The sequence below is a fragment of the Schistocerca serialis genome, chromosome 5 (assembly GCF_023864345.2).
Source record: "Schistocerca serialis cubense isolate TAMUIC-IGC-003099 chromosome 5, iqSchSeri2.2, whole genome shotgun sequence".
NCBI lineage: Eukaryota > Metazoa > Arthropoda > Insecta > Orthoptera > Acrididae > Schistocerca > Schistocerca serialis.
The window spans coordinates 217,110,160-217,124,629 of record NC_064642.1 but is presented as its reverse complement, the minus strand read 5'-3'; positions in this window follow the sequence as shown (position 1 = coordinate 217,124,629).

The window sequence follows — 14,470 nt, the reverse complement described above, 5'->3', positions numbered from 1 at the left end:
CAAAGAAGCAGGATACAACGTGGCACTGCCAGATAACGACTTTGTGATTGCTTCAAAGCACATTTTGATTCCGTGCGTGTATGATCTTTGAGAAGCGAAGCCCAATGGGATTGGTCGGCCAGAAGCCATCTCATACATTGGACCAATTTACGTAGCAATCAGAAGTGGCAAGCACTCTTCGTCAGCTACAACCAATCACTCAAGACTTGGACACTATTTTAACCCTTGAGCCTCTTTACAATTTTATGAAGAATGGAGACGGTGAAGTTAAGCCTGTCCTTATCATTTTGAGCGATATCGGTCCCGACGAGAACCCAATATATAGCAAAATGATCGCAGTCGCCACAGAGCATTAAAAAAAATATGGTCTGGAAACAGTGTTCATTGTGGCTAATGGCCATAGTAGAAGCGCTTTTAACAAAGTAGAGAGGCGCATGGCTCCACTCAGCCGATAGCTAACAGGTGTTGTTCTTCCCCATGACTCTTTTGAGATACATCCGGACCCCAGAGGCAGAACAGTAGACGTTAGGGTGGAAAGGGGTAATTTTAAAAAGGTAGGGGAACTTTTTTCTGAAATATAGCCTGCAATGAACATTGACGGCAAGTAGTTGCTAAATACATAGACCCGGACAACGACATTTCATCGTCCTAGATATTCCAGTTGAAGGATGGCAAGCCGAGCACATAAGAGAGAACCAATATTTACTTCTGGTACGTGGCAATTTGTTCACATTTAATAATGTATTGTTTTCTTTTTGTTTGAATTTTCACAGTAGTTACCTTTTATTTTTACAGTGATTTAATGAGTGCTTTTTTACAATATTCTGAAATTTTTTAACGAGCGCGAACGAAAATAAATGCTGCAGCCCACACCGGAGTGCGCATCATACGATTCTTCACAACCATTTTCTGCCACCTCCACAGCCTATCACTCAGGGTGACGAGCATCCGACTGTTCTGGACCCTAAAGAGCATGACGGGAATTTATTTGATCCCTTCTTGATTCGTCACTGCCTGTCATTTCAACATTTGCACGCCTTCATCAGCATGACCTCTATTGCCGAAGTGTACATGGTGATCTATAAAAGAGATGCTGCAGTACACGCGGTATCTATTTTTCTTCCATCACAAGACCTGCAGAGCTCCAGTGTGTGGTCCGCAGTGCACCGGCTGCACCAGTGCTCAAAGTGCGACCCTCACAGATTGCCACACATCTAGGTACCGAGCTTCTGTGCGCAGGCGACAACAATTTAGAGTGGCTAAATCAGTGTGAGGTTGAAGGAGCAGATGATTTTACTGAAAATCACATGGTCATGTTGGCTCCAGTAGTCGCTCTTGAGACCACACGAGTCCCCATAGGCTGAATCAGGATGAATATTACTTTACGAATATTAGTAGTTCCTTTCATTTAAGTATTTTATTGTTCGATTTTCTCACTATAATCCTAGGCTACATTCTGTCTTAAATACCAATCTTAACTAATCATAAATAAAAATAATTAGACAAGCCATGAAATTGGAATTGGCCACAAGGTGATTGGTTTTTTAATGTATTCACTATCTTTTGGACGGAAAGGTCATGTCATATATCAGTGCTATAACAGGAGAAAATCTATGCATTCTGGAGACGTCGTATCATTTCCCATAATCAGGAGCAGGAGGCATACTAGGAGAAATTGGTATCGATACAGCGGGAATGTAAGAAATCCATCTAAAGCAGATCTGGTTGAGGTTAAAATGGACCATTAGCCTGTACTATTGAATGGGCTTCTCTTACGGATTCGGATGAAATGCGAGTTTTTTTTTCACAGAATGGAAATGTGTGACTACCTAACTCAGGCAGATACGTTTACAGTTTCTTCCGCAAAAAAAAACATCGTTTTTTTAACTCTAATTTATAATTATGTAATTGGCTGTTTCAGTTTGATCCTGTCTAAATGCTAGCGATACAGAAGTACATTTCAAAATCCAGCATGGGGTGTATATGGTGTAGAAGGCTGTAGTTTTAATGGAACATATGTTGATGAGGGATGGAAAAATCACACGCTCCATCACTGTACTTAAATATCACTGACAGACTTTGGAAGCTATGTTTCACACATCTGACTACACTGCTTCGCTGGGTGGTTGGGTATTTCATCAGAAGGAAATTAAATTTCAAAATGAGGAGGGAGTCTATGTGCCATGGAATACTGTAGTTTTATTGGAATATTTCTTAACTGGGGGGAGGGTGTACCATTCATTGCGTCACTGTACTTTAATAACACAGAGACGTTTGGAAACTGCGGACAGAAAGTCACAAATAATTTCTTTTGTATGCTTTGAATTCCACATTTATTGCATCCTGAACATGGTGGAGTAGATGTAGCGTCTCCCATTGAACTTTCGTTGATCTTAGAATGACTGAGTGACCGAAATCACAAACAACACAATTCCATCTCAACTACCCCACTGTCTTAATCAAGACAATACCACAGATCTACTCTCGGTCCACTACAGCACTTACCGCTTCCTGCATACCTCGTATGATCACGACACTTTGATGCTTTAGAAATACGCTTAGCGATGGCTCTCCACCTGTTAATTTTAACGTAGCAGCACCTATCAAATTGAGTCTTTCTTTCTTTTTTTCACTGGCGACATGTCCCGCACTGACGCAGGGTCGGCATTGTTAGGGACGGATTTGGCAAGGTTAGGATGAAGGGGTGGCCACCCCGTACCCCCCGGGACGGAATTAGTGTATCCCAGCTGTCTGCGTCTAGTGTAATTCATGGAATAGTGCGAATGTGTTCAGATGTCGGCGAGTCGTGTAACTGAGGCGGAACGTGAGGACCAGCTCGGTATTCACCTAGGGGATGTGGAAAACCGCCTAAAAACCACATCCAGGCTGGCCGGCACACCGGCCCTTGTCGTTAATCCGTCGGCCGGATTCGATCCGGGGCCGGCGCGCCTACCCGAGTCCAGGAAGCAGCGCGTTAGCGCTCTCGGCTATCCTGGCGGGTTGCCTAACACATTGACTATTGCTGCATTAACACTGATGCTGTCTACGACTGGACTGCCGAATCAGAATGTGCCGAACTTACCTGTCAACTGTCAATGTATGACATTTTGTCGCACAGCTTCTCCTACTCTATTTGAACGAGCCCCACCTTCGCAGCTCACAATACGTTCTCAGTTTCCTCTACTGCTATCTCGAATTTAACTTGTGTAGATCCTTTTCTGGTTAGATTATACGTACTGGTGAACAGTAACATTGATCCGACAGCTCAGCACTACCTGCCTCGTCGATATCTACCAATCATCTGAGTTCACATCTGTTCGTGTTACGTGGTTGATTTGCGAAGCAAAAGGATCATATGGATGCTGCTAGGATCGTATAGGTTGTCGTACTCCACCCGAACATGTAACTGGAAAAAAATGTCTGGAAAAGGTGACGTATTTCCCCCACAACGTAATGGTGGATTACGTTATGTACGGAACTATATAGGCATTCATCGTTTTTTCTTTATCTGTGCTTGAGAATGGGATGCAAGAGTAATCGATAATATCTGTGCGATATACCCTCCACCATCCGCTGTACGGTGGCTTGTGGCGTATCTGTTTCGGATGTAGAATGTTCGCAGGTGATGGAGTTGTCAACAAGCAGGTGGGAAGACGTGTGGTGGGGCTGGTAGCTAACGTGGACGTAACTAAATCTATGACACACAAAATGAGTAGAAATCCCATACACTGTATCGGAAGCGTTAACTGCAGTAAACAGCCTAGCAGTAAGCATCTGGGGCGAGCTGAAGTAAAGCGCGTACGTCAGGCTCAGAATCATTTGCTGGAATCTTAAGGGAAGTAACCCAAACACTAAGAATTTACAGGTCGACATTTGTGTGGCAGGCGAGCAGCTGAAAATCCCATCTTCATGTCGTCTAACTAACACTACAACTCGGATCGAAGTGTAAGTACTGGTAGGTTTGTTCCGAATAACAAGAAATTAGTTCCACTTCTTACACGTGCACTGTCCACTGCTCCAACTGGAATACGATGTCATGATCACTCCCGAATAGCGCATTGGGGAAGAAAACCAACAACATTGTGGTTAAACCCTAAATCATTCCCCTATTCTTAAAGGAATTGTGCTTGATTGTGCGAAGTAGCTGCATCAATAAAAATGATTCAATTAAAAGTGCACTGCGACGCTGTTAAAATTGCATTATGTCGGCATATTCCAATTGAAAAAAATACTATTATTTCTAGGAAAACGCTATGGGATCAAATAAGACTTTGATAGCATTGTGTCATCATATTTCTAGGGTGGTGATCATGGTAAATAAATAAAGGCGGTTAGGTCACTTAGAGGGACATATTTGTAGACAGTCATTAGATATCGATGAACTGATTGTGTTATCCCTCTGAATTTCTTTGTGCAATCCTCATGTACTAAAGGGGCAGGAGTAAGGCTCCCTTGATCATAAAAAAACTATATCTGGCGAACGATCATAGGGAGGATTAGGGAACATACAGGAGGTATACAGACAATCAGTTTTACTCGACATTAAGGGTGTGAGTGGAACAGGCACGAAAGACTCGATAAAAGTGCTACACATAGCCTACAATCTTGGACTGTACAGTGGTTTGCGGAATATGGCTTTAGATGTAGGCTCCTGAGTATAGCTGGGTAGCGACACCGGTAGATTATAGTGATTTGCAGATGATTCAAGACAGATGGGAGTTTAAGCTGAATGTAGATAAATGTAAATACTGAATGTAAAATAGCTGAAGACGCCTGCTACTATCCTCTTACGCCACTACCTACAAATCACTGGAAACAATACAACAATTAAAATATCTGGATGTAAGAATCCATATGTTGACGAACTTTCCCCTGTACGTTAATGTGCTACTAATTCTCGTTGTAATAGTTCTTTATAATGCCAATGACGACTAGAGGGTCAGACAGCCTTCTCGCTAATGGATTAGTGCTGTTACAACGGCATGGGATTTCGAGACAATTAACAGGAGTCTGTGACACGGCTAGGATATCAGTGCAAAATTCACTCTTCAAAATCATGTGGATCGAAATGGCTTACACGAAGAACGTGGGAGCGTAAACGACACTCTGACAAAAGGGAGGTAGCGAGGTGATCTCTTTACAGCTTCTTCTAAGTGTTCTGGAACACTGGGGGAAAACTGACTAAATTCTAGCGACTCGCCTAAAAACAATAAATACTGTCATTTGTTGTAGGTGTTATTAAACATTTAAAGCCGTGTATTTTAGTGTGTGTTCCTAAAAATCGATGAAATAGCAGCGAAACCCATATTTATGTGGGTTGTCTAAAAAAATCGGTAAAATTAGACACGAAACACATATTTACGTGTATATTCTTTAAAGTGGGGAAAAATAGCAACGAAACCCATGTTTGCATGTATCTTATTAACAAGTGAAGGGGAATCAGAAAATAGCAATGAAATGTGCATCTTCGTAAAAAGTAGCCACGTAACCGTAAATAGCGTCTTATGTCGCCGAAAACAGTGTGGGCACTGAATATGCATGCAAACTAAGCCAGTATTACTGCGAGCAATACTATGCTGGAAATTTGCAGAATCACCTGAATTTACTGCTACTTTCACTGCTGCTCCAGTGAGATCCACATTAAGAATGACATCTCAGTGATGCCAAGGGCAATGAGGGCAATGGTGGTGATGGGGAGGGGAGGAGAGGGGGGGTGACGAATTGCAACACAGTAGGGGCGGTGACACGAGTAACTTTTTGCGTCATAAACTACCGTTATTAGAAAATGACAGTCATCACCCAGATAAAAGCATTGAACACCTGGGTAAACTTCAAGCCACTAGGTGGCCATCTTGTCCATAGATTATGGTAATGGTCATGACAGTTATGACCATTAATTATATCATAAATAAATAATGCATGCACCAAAGTGAACAGTTTCTTTATTTAAGGACCATTAAATTAGGCTATCGCAAATGACTGGTTTGTTCACTTAAGCAGAACAATTGGTTCTTTGTTCTGAAACTGGTACACACCCATTACGCAAATAGTGTCACTCCTTGAGAACATAAGAAGAGTTCTGGAAGTTAAGCAAAGAAGTTGGTGCACAGCTTAGTGCTTATGATTTGCAAATAACGAATTTTAGTTCTTATTGTTTGGGTTTAGGGCGCTCAACGCTGTGGTGATGAGCGGCCAGACAATCTTCGATACATTTCGTGATGAAGTACTGGACACAGAAGGACTCCTTCCATGTCAAACATTGCCACACGAACGTGTGTTGACTACTGTTTATTCAGTGATATTTTGCCTATAGACAGAATGTTCAAGTTTATTATCGATTACTATATGTCTCTGTAGTAATTACCAAGGACGAGGAAATTTAACTCTGGACAGTTAATGTCTAGGCGTTATCTTGTAGTGCAGTGCCTGTCTGCAGAGATATTGATCGCCCAGCTAATATTCTCAAAAGCCAATCTCTTGATTAGCTAACAACTCTCTTCTCCTCAACGTTATGTAGCGCCTCCACATTCCGAGGTAGGTAGGTATGTGCACCGTACTCACTTATCCAGAAATTATATGTAAGTTTTTGTTACTGCACTATATGTTACTCCAGTTCACCACTTTCTACTTGTTTTTTCTCTTCCTGGTCTTATGCCATGTTCTAAAGGGGTCGGTCTGTTATTTCGGATTTGGCAATGTTGACGGTAGTGGGTGGCCTGACGCCCTTTCCGTTGCCAGCACTTCACTTCAGGACAGAAATTGTGCACACTAACTGTCTGCGTTTAGCGTTATCTGGCGTGCAAGTGTGAGAACGTTTTAGAATTGTGTAGTTGATGCAGGAGTGGGGCACCAGCTTGGTTTTCACCTAATCGGGAAACGGCCTGAAACCGCATTCAGTCTGCCCCAGACACTGGCACTCTTTGTTAACCCACTGGGTGGAGTTGATCCGAGGCTGACACGCCCCCCATTTCCCGGAACGGACGCTTGAACGCGTTCAGCTACCAGGTCGGGTAACACTAAATGTTCCTAATGGAATAAAAATTATGAAAATATTCGCTATGAATCTATTACGGTTAAGTGGTTCAATATAAAATTTTTTTGAGCAGCACCGCGAAAGAATTTTCATTTTTTACGTGACTATCATAGCAATTTACGTGTCTTCCAGGCGACTTTGGCGTGTTCATTTGCAGGAGAAAGGGATGTCTGCAATACTGGGACGCAATAGTGGTGTGAGGTTGGACTCTCATACTTATGATACAAGGGGTGGGGGGTGGGGGGGGGGGGTCAATAAGAAGTGCAAAACAGTTTTGTCACTTGTAAAACTTCAGTTGAAAATGAAAAAGCGAAGTTTGTTTCAGGACATTTCGGGATGTTCTCGCTTCGGCCCCTATAGTTTGATGAAGTTGCTATAGGTGGCTGCGCTATATACACTCCTGGAAATGGAAAAAAGAACACATTGACACCGGTGTGTCAGACCCACCATACTTGCTCCGGACACTGCGAGAGGGCTGTACAAACAATGATCACACGCACGGCACAGCGGACACACCAGGAACCGCGGTGTTGGCCGTCGAATGGCGCTAGCTGCGCAGCATTTGTGCACCGCCGCCGTCAGTGTCAGCCAGTTTGCCGTGGCATACGGAGCTCCATCGCAGTCTTTAACACTGGTAGCATGCCGCGACAGCGTGGACGTGAACCGTATGTGCAGTTGACGGACTTTGAGCGAAGGCGTCTAGTGGGCATGCGGGAGGCCGGGTGGACGTACCGCCGAATTGCTCAACACGTGGGGCGTGAGGTCTCCACAGTACATCGATGTTGTCGCCAGTGGTCGGTGGAAGGTGCACGTGCCCGTCGACCAGGGACCGGACCGCAGCGACGCACGGATGCACGCCAAGACCATAGGATCCTACGCAGTGCCGTAGGGGACCGCACCGCCACTTCCCAGCAAATTAGGGACACTGTTGCTCCTGGGGTATCGGCGAGGACCATTCGCAACCGTCTCCATGAAGCTGGGCTACGGTCCCGCACACCGTTAGGCCGTCTTCCGCTCACGCCCCAACATCGTGCAGCCCGCCTCCAGTGGTGTCGCGACAGGCGTGAATGGAGGGACGAATGGAGACGTGTCGTCTTCAGCGATGAGAGTCGCTTCTGCCTTGGTGCCAATGATGGTCGTATGCGTGTTTGGCGCCGTGCAGGTGAGCGCCACAATCAGGACTGCATACGACCGAGGCACACAGGGCCAACACCCGGCATCATGGTGTGGGGAGCGATCTCCTACACTGGCCGTACACCACTGGTGATCGTCGAGGGGACACTGAATAGTGCACGGTACATCCAAACCGTCATCGAACCCATCGTTCTACCATTCCTAGACCGGCAAGGGAACTTGCTGTTCCAACAGGACAATGCACGTTCGCATGTATCCCGTGCCACCCAACGTGCTCTAGAAGGTGTAAGTCAACTACCCTGGCCAGCAAGATCTCCGGATCTGTCCCCCATTGAGCATGTTTGGGACTGGATGAAGCGTCGTCTCACGCGGTCTGCACGTCCAGCACGAACGCTGGTCCAACTGAGGCGCCAGGTGGAAATGGCATGGCAAGCCGTTCCCCAGACTGCATCCAGCATCTCTACGATCGTCTCCATGGGAGAATAGCAGCCTGCATTGCTGCGAAAGGTGGATATACACTGTACTAGTGCCGACATTGTGCATGCTCTGTTGCCTGTGTCTATGTGCCTGTGGTTCTGTCAGTGTGATCATGTGATGTATCTGACCCCAGGAATGTGTCAATAAAGTTTCCCCTTCCTGGGACAATGAATTTACGGTGTTCTTATTTCAATTTCCAGGAGTGTATAACCTTGAAAATGGCGTCTGTAATGGAGGTTCTTCCAAGCAGAAAGCTGTCATTGAGTTTCTTTTGGTGGAAAGGCAGACTATTGCATGTATTCATAGTCGCTTGCAAAATGTCTACGGAGATCTAGCAGTGAACAAAAGCACGGTGGGTCATTTTTGTGATGCATCTCTTATTGTTGCAACAAGATCATGCAACCTTGTATGATGTCCCGTGTGTCGGCCGGACGCACACAGCTGTGACTCCCGCAGTGTTGGAACGTGCGGACACTCTCATTCTAAGTGATTAACGGTAGTGCCAACATGCTCGTCCAGCAGTTGGGGTACTCTAATGTGTGTGACCGATGGGCTCCTCGCCATTTAACGGAAGACCATAAAGACCAACAAAGTAGTAGGGCATAGTAGGAATGAGTGTACTTTTGATATCACATTGATATGCAAATTAATTAAACTGTGACAGATGATTGACTTATAATCTTAACGTATTATTCTGTTGAGTGGTTTGACCCCTGATGGTTGATTTATGACCTCCTGGGGATAATCCATCCTTCTGAGAAAGCCTCCCTCCCCTCCCCCTCGCTGGCCGGAGTAGCCGAGCGGTTCTGGGCGCTACAGTCTGGAGCCGCGCGACCGCTACGGTCGCAGGTTCAAATCCTGCCTCGGGCATGGGTGTGTGTGATGTCCTTAGGTTGGTTAGGTTTAAGTAGTTCTAAGTTCTAGGCGACTGATGACCTCAGGAGTTAAGTCTCATAGCGTTCAGAGCCATTTGAACCCTCCCCCTCCACCTTCCCCAACCCTCTGGAAACCTCCAACCCTTCTCCCTACACCCCCCCGATGCAAGCACACTTTCAGGCCTGAGTTATTCGAATAGCATCCCCCCCCCCCCTCCCACACCACTCTATCAATTTGATTGACTAATGAATTACAGCAATAAATTAATTAAGCCCTCACCCTCTGAGAAGTCCTCCAGCTCTTGCTCCCCTCCCCCAAATGGAAACTGGCAGGAAAAAGACTCAGTTGATTGCCTATTTGGCGGAAAGTAGATTGTAGTTTACGGAATATTGTTTAAGCAATTTCTGATAGAGAAGGCAATGTGTGGGTTATTGTTTATTTAAACAACATATTGGTTGCAAGGTGTTGTACAGAGTATAGTTTATCAATTTCTTAAGGAATTTGGCGTGATATCCTTCGCAGTGTATGGAATATTGTTTAAACAATTTCTGGTAGACAAGGCAATCTGTGAAACATAGTTTATTTAAACAATATATGGGGGAAATGCAATGTTTGGAAATTAGCTTATTTATTTAAAGAAGTTGTTGGGAAATTGACTGCAGTGTACGGAATACTGTTTATTTAAACATTTTTTGTGTGACAGTACGGTACAGAACATTTAAACAATTGTGGCCCTTTTTTATTCCGATCACACAAGGAAGTCATCAAAAATTCATCACACGTAATTACACTGTTAAAAATCTTCCAATTCCATTGGTACACCAACCGCAAGGCAGACATGCCGCTCGGGACATTGCGCACGCACACACAGACCGCTTCGCTGGACTACACCACTCGCTAGCGTCCGACAGGCCGCACTAAGCTCACTCAGATCCCGTGACCGCTACCGGCTGCCGCGCCACAAGCTGTCTCGCATTTTCAGCACACACCAAGTGGCCACTTCCTGTCATGTGCCACTGCTTGGGAGAATTCTGATCAACCTGTCCAAACCAGCAGACCATAATGTCTCAGAATACTGAGATCATTTTTTTGTGACCCTCCATCAGCCAGGTCACCCCCACAACTGCGGCCCCCTGCATATGTGCAGTGTCCTTTGCCACCTCAAGTGGCTACTTCTAGTTCCAGCAGCTGCACAATCTGCTCCCAAACACTCACCTTACAATAAATTTCCTTTATTTCACGTCTATGGTCACAAACTTTTAGGTCTTCAGACTACCAGTTTCAGTCAGCAGTGACCATCTTGAGATTGCACCAAAATATGGGAAAAAACACAAATACATCTAGCAGATTGTCTACAGCTTAAAACAATAAAATAGAGCATTACTGACATACCGGGTGATCAAAAAGTCAGTATAAATTTGAAAACTGAATAAGTCACGAAATAATGTGGATAGAGAGGTACAAATTGACACACATGCTTGGAATGACATGGGGTTTTATTAGAACCAAAAAAATACAAAAGTTCAAAAAATGTTCGACAGATGGCGCTTCATCTGATCAAAATAGCAATAATTAGCATAACAAAGTAAGACAAAGCAAAGATGATGTTCTTTACAGGAAATGCTCAATATGTCCACCATCATTCCTCAACAATAGCTGTAGTCGAGGAATAACGTTGTGAACAGCGATGTAAAGCATGTTCGGAGTTATGGTGAGGCATTGGCGTCGGATGTTGTCTTTCAGCATCCCTAGAGATGTCGATCGATCACGATACATTTGCGACTTCAGGTAACCCCAGAGCCAATAATCGCACGGACTGAGGTCTGGGGATCTGGGAGGCCAAGCATGACAAAGTGGCGGCTGAGCACACGATCATCACCAAACGACGCGCGCAGGAGATCTTTCACGCGTCTAGCAATAAGGGGTGGAGCGCCATCCTGCATAAACATCGTACGTTCCAGCAGGTGTTTATCAGCCAGGCTGGGGATGATGCGATTCTGCAACATATCGGCGTACCTCTCACCCGTCACGGTAGCAGTTACTGACGTTTATCTGTCCAGCGCCATCTGTCGGACATTTTGTGATCTTTTTTTCGGTTCTAATAAAACCCCATGTCATTCCAAGCATGTTTGTCAATTTTTACCTCTCTATCTACATTATTACGTGGTTTATTAAGTTTTCAAATTTATACTGACTTTTTGATCTCCCGGCACATTTGCATTTATGCACGTTAAATACGATGAGGCATACCTGTTTTATAAAAACATCGCCATTTGAGGAAATGTCAGTTACTGTCTCTTAAGTTTTTTGCTTTTAAAAATCTAACTTTTGTCATGTTTTACTTCATTGCTTTTATTACTGTAATGACTGTACGCCTACAGTAGCGACATCTGGCGGACTTGGAACACAAACATTTTGTGGCTACTGTACGACAGTTGGTTTTGATCAGTAGTGCTGCTGACAAGATGACTCTTGTGTATACTGTTATTTCTACATGTTTGACGATGCTGGCGCTGATTTCTTGTTTAATATACACTCCTGGAAATTGAAATAAGAACACCGTGAATTCATTGTCCCAGGAAGGGGAAACTTTATTGACACATTCCTGGGGTCAGATACATCACTTGATCACACTGACAGAACCACAGGCACATAGACACAGGCAACAGAGCATGCACAATGTCGGCACTAGTACAGTGTATATCCACCTTTCGCAGCAATGCAGGCTGCTATTCTCCCATGGAGACGATCGTAGAGATGCTGGATGTAGTCCTGTGGAACGGCTTGCCATGCCATTTCCACCTGGCGCCTCAGTTGGACCAGCGTTCGTGCTGGACGTGCAGACCGCGTGAGACGACGCTTCATCCAGTCCCAAACATGCTCAATGGGGGACAGATCCGGAGATCTTGCTGGCCAGGGTAGTTGACTTACACCTTCTAGAGCACGTTGGGTGGCACGGGATACATGCGGACGTGCATTGTCCTGTTGGAACAGCAAGTTCCCTTGCCGGTCTAGGGATGGTAGAACGATGGGTTCGATGACGGTTTGGATGTACCGTGCACTATTCAGTGTCCCCTCGACGATCACCAGTGGTGTACGGCCAGTGTAGGAGATCGCTCCCCACACCATGATGCCGGGTGTTGGCCCTGTGTGCCTCGGTCGTATGCAGTCCTGATTGTGGCGCTCACCTGCACGGCGCCAAACACGCATACGACCATCATTGGCACCAAGGCAGAAGCGACTCTCATCGCTGAAGACGACACGTCTCCATTCGTCCCTCCATTCACGCCTGTCGCGACACCACTGGAGGCGGGCTGCACGATGTTGGGGCGTGAGCGGAAGACGGCCTAACGGTGTGCGGGACCGTAGCCCAGCTTCATGGAGACGGTTGCGAATGGTCCTCGCCGATACCCCAGGAGCAACAGTGTCCCTAATTCCCTAATTTGCTGGGGAGTGGCGGTGTGGTCCCCTACGGCACTGCGTAGGATCCTACGGTCTTGGCGTGCATCCGTGCGTCGCTGCGGTCCGGTCCCAGGTCGAAGGGCACGTGCACCTTCCGCCGACCACTGGCGACAACATCGATGTACTGTGGAGACCTCACGCCCCACGTTTTGAGCAATTCGGCGGTACGTCCACCCGGCCTCCCGCATGCCCACTATACGCCCTCGCGCAAAGTCCGTCAACTGCACATACGGTTCACGTCCACGCTGTCGCGGCATGCTACCAGTGTTAAAGACTGCGATGGAGCTCCGTATGCCACGGCAAACTGGCTGACACTGACGGCGGCGGTGCACAAATGCTGCGCAGCTAGCGCCATTCGACGGCCAACACCGCGGTTCCTGGTGTGTCCGCTGTGCCGTGCGTGTGATCATTGCTTGTACAGCCCTCTCGCAGCGTCCGGAGCAAGTATGGTGGGTCTGACACACCGGTGTCAATGTGTTCTTTTTTCCATTTCCAGGAGTGTATGACGATGCCACTATGGCTCCAGTATATTAGGACATGTTTTATTCAAACAGGTATGCTTCATCATATCTGAAGCGCATAGTTGCACATGTGTGTCAGTAATAATTGTCATAATGGTCTGTTTTATTGTTTTAAGCTGTAGACAATCTGCTAGTTGTATTTGTGCTTTTTCCCATATTTTGCTGCAGATTTTAGGGTGCTCATTGCTGACTGAAACAGTAGTTTGGGGGCCTAAAAGTTTGTGATCACAGACTTTTGGGTCACTGTTCAATTCCCGACCATGTCACAGTTTGTGACACATATTACATACCAGGGCAGTTGAAGCAGCTCCTCTAAGTGCTCGCCCTCTGGGCAGACACTGACTGAGTTGGTTCACAATACCATGGGCAAAGGAAGCTGGGAGAAGCAACCCCTACCCCTCCTTCCAGTTCCCTCCTCTCCTCCTGCTCGCCCGATCTGTTACTTGCAGTTGGACAAAGTGTCAGGTGGTGACAACTCTTTGTTACAGGTGGCGGCAGATACTGATACCTGGGAAATACCTCTCGAAATATAGGCTCTCTCTCTCTCTCTCTGGCTCTCAGGTGGCTAGATCCTGCCCAGCGAGCGTCTGTCATGTACCTCTGTCACGAACAAAGTGGTGAATATCTGATATATACCCATGCGTGGATGCCTTGGAAATATTCTCTCACTCTATTGGATTGATTAATTAATTAAATCGATGTGCTTTGTGTGCAGAGACTTTCACCTTGCATCCTATTGCTGGATACTAGGACTGGTGTATGTGGTAGGATTCGATCTCACAATTGTCCGACTTCCACACCCTTCCAGACATTTTTTTTTCCTTTGCCTCTTATTGGTGGGTACTGACACAGTTACATCGCCGGCCGCGGTGGCCGTGCGGTTCTAGGCGCTCCAGTCCGGAGCCGCGCTGCTGCTACGGTCGCAGGTTCGAATCCTGCCTCGGGCATGGGTGTGTGTGATGTCCTT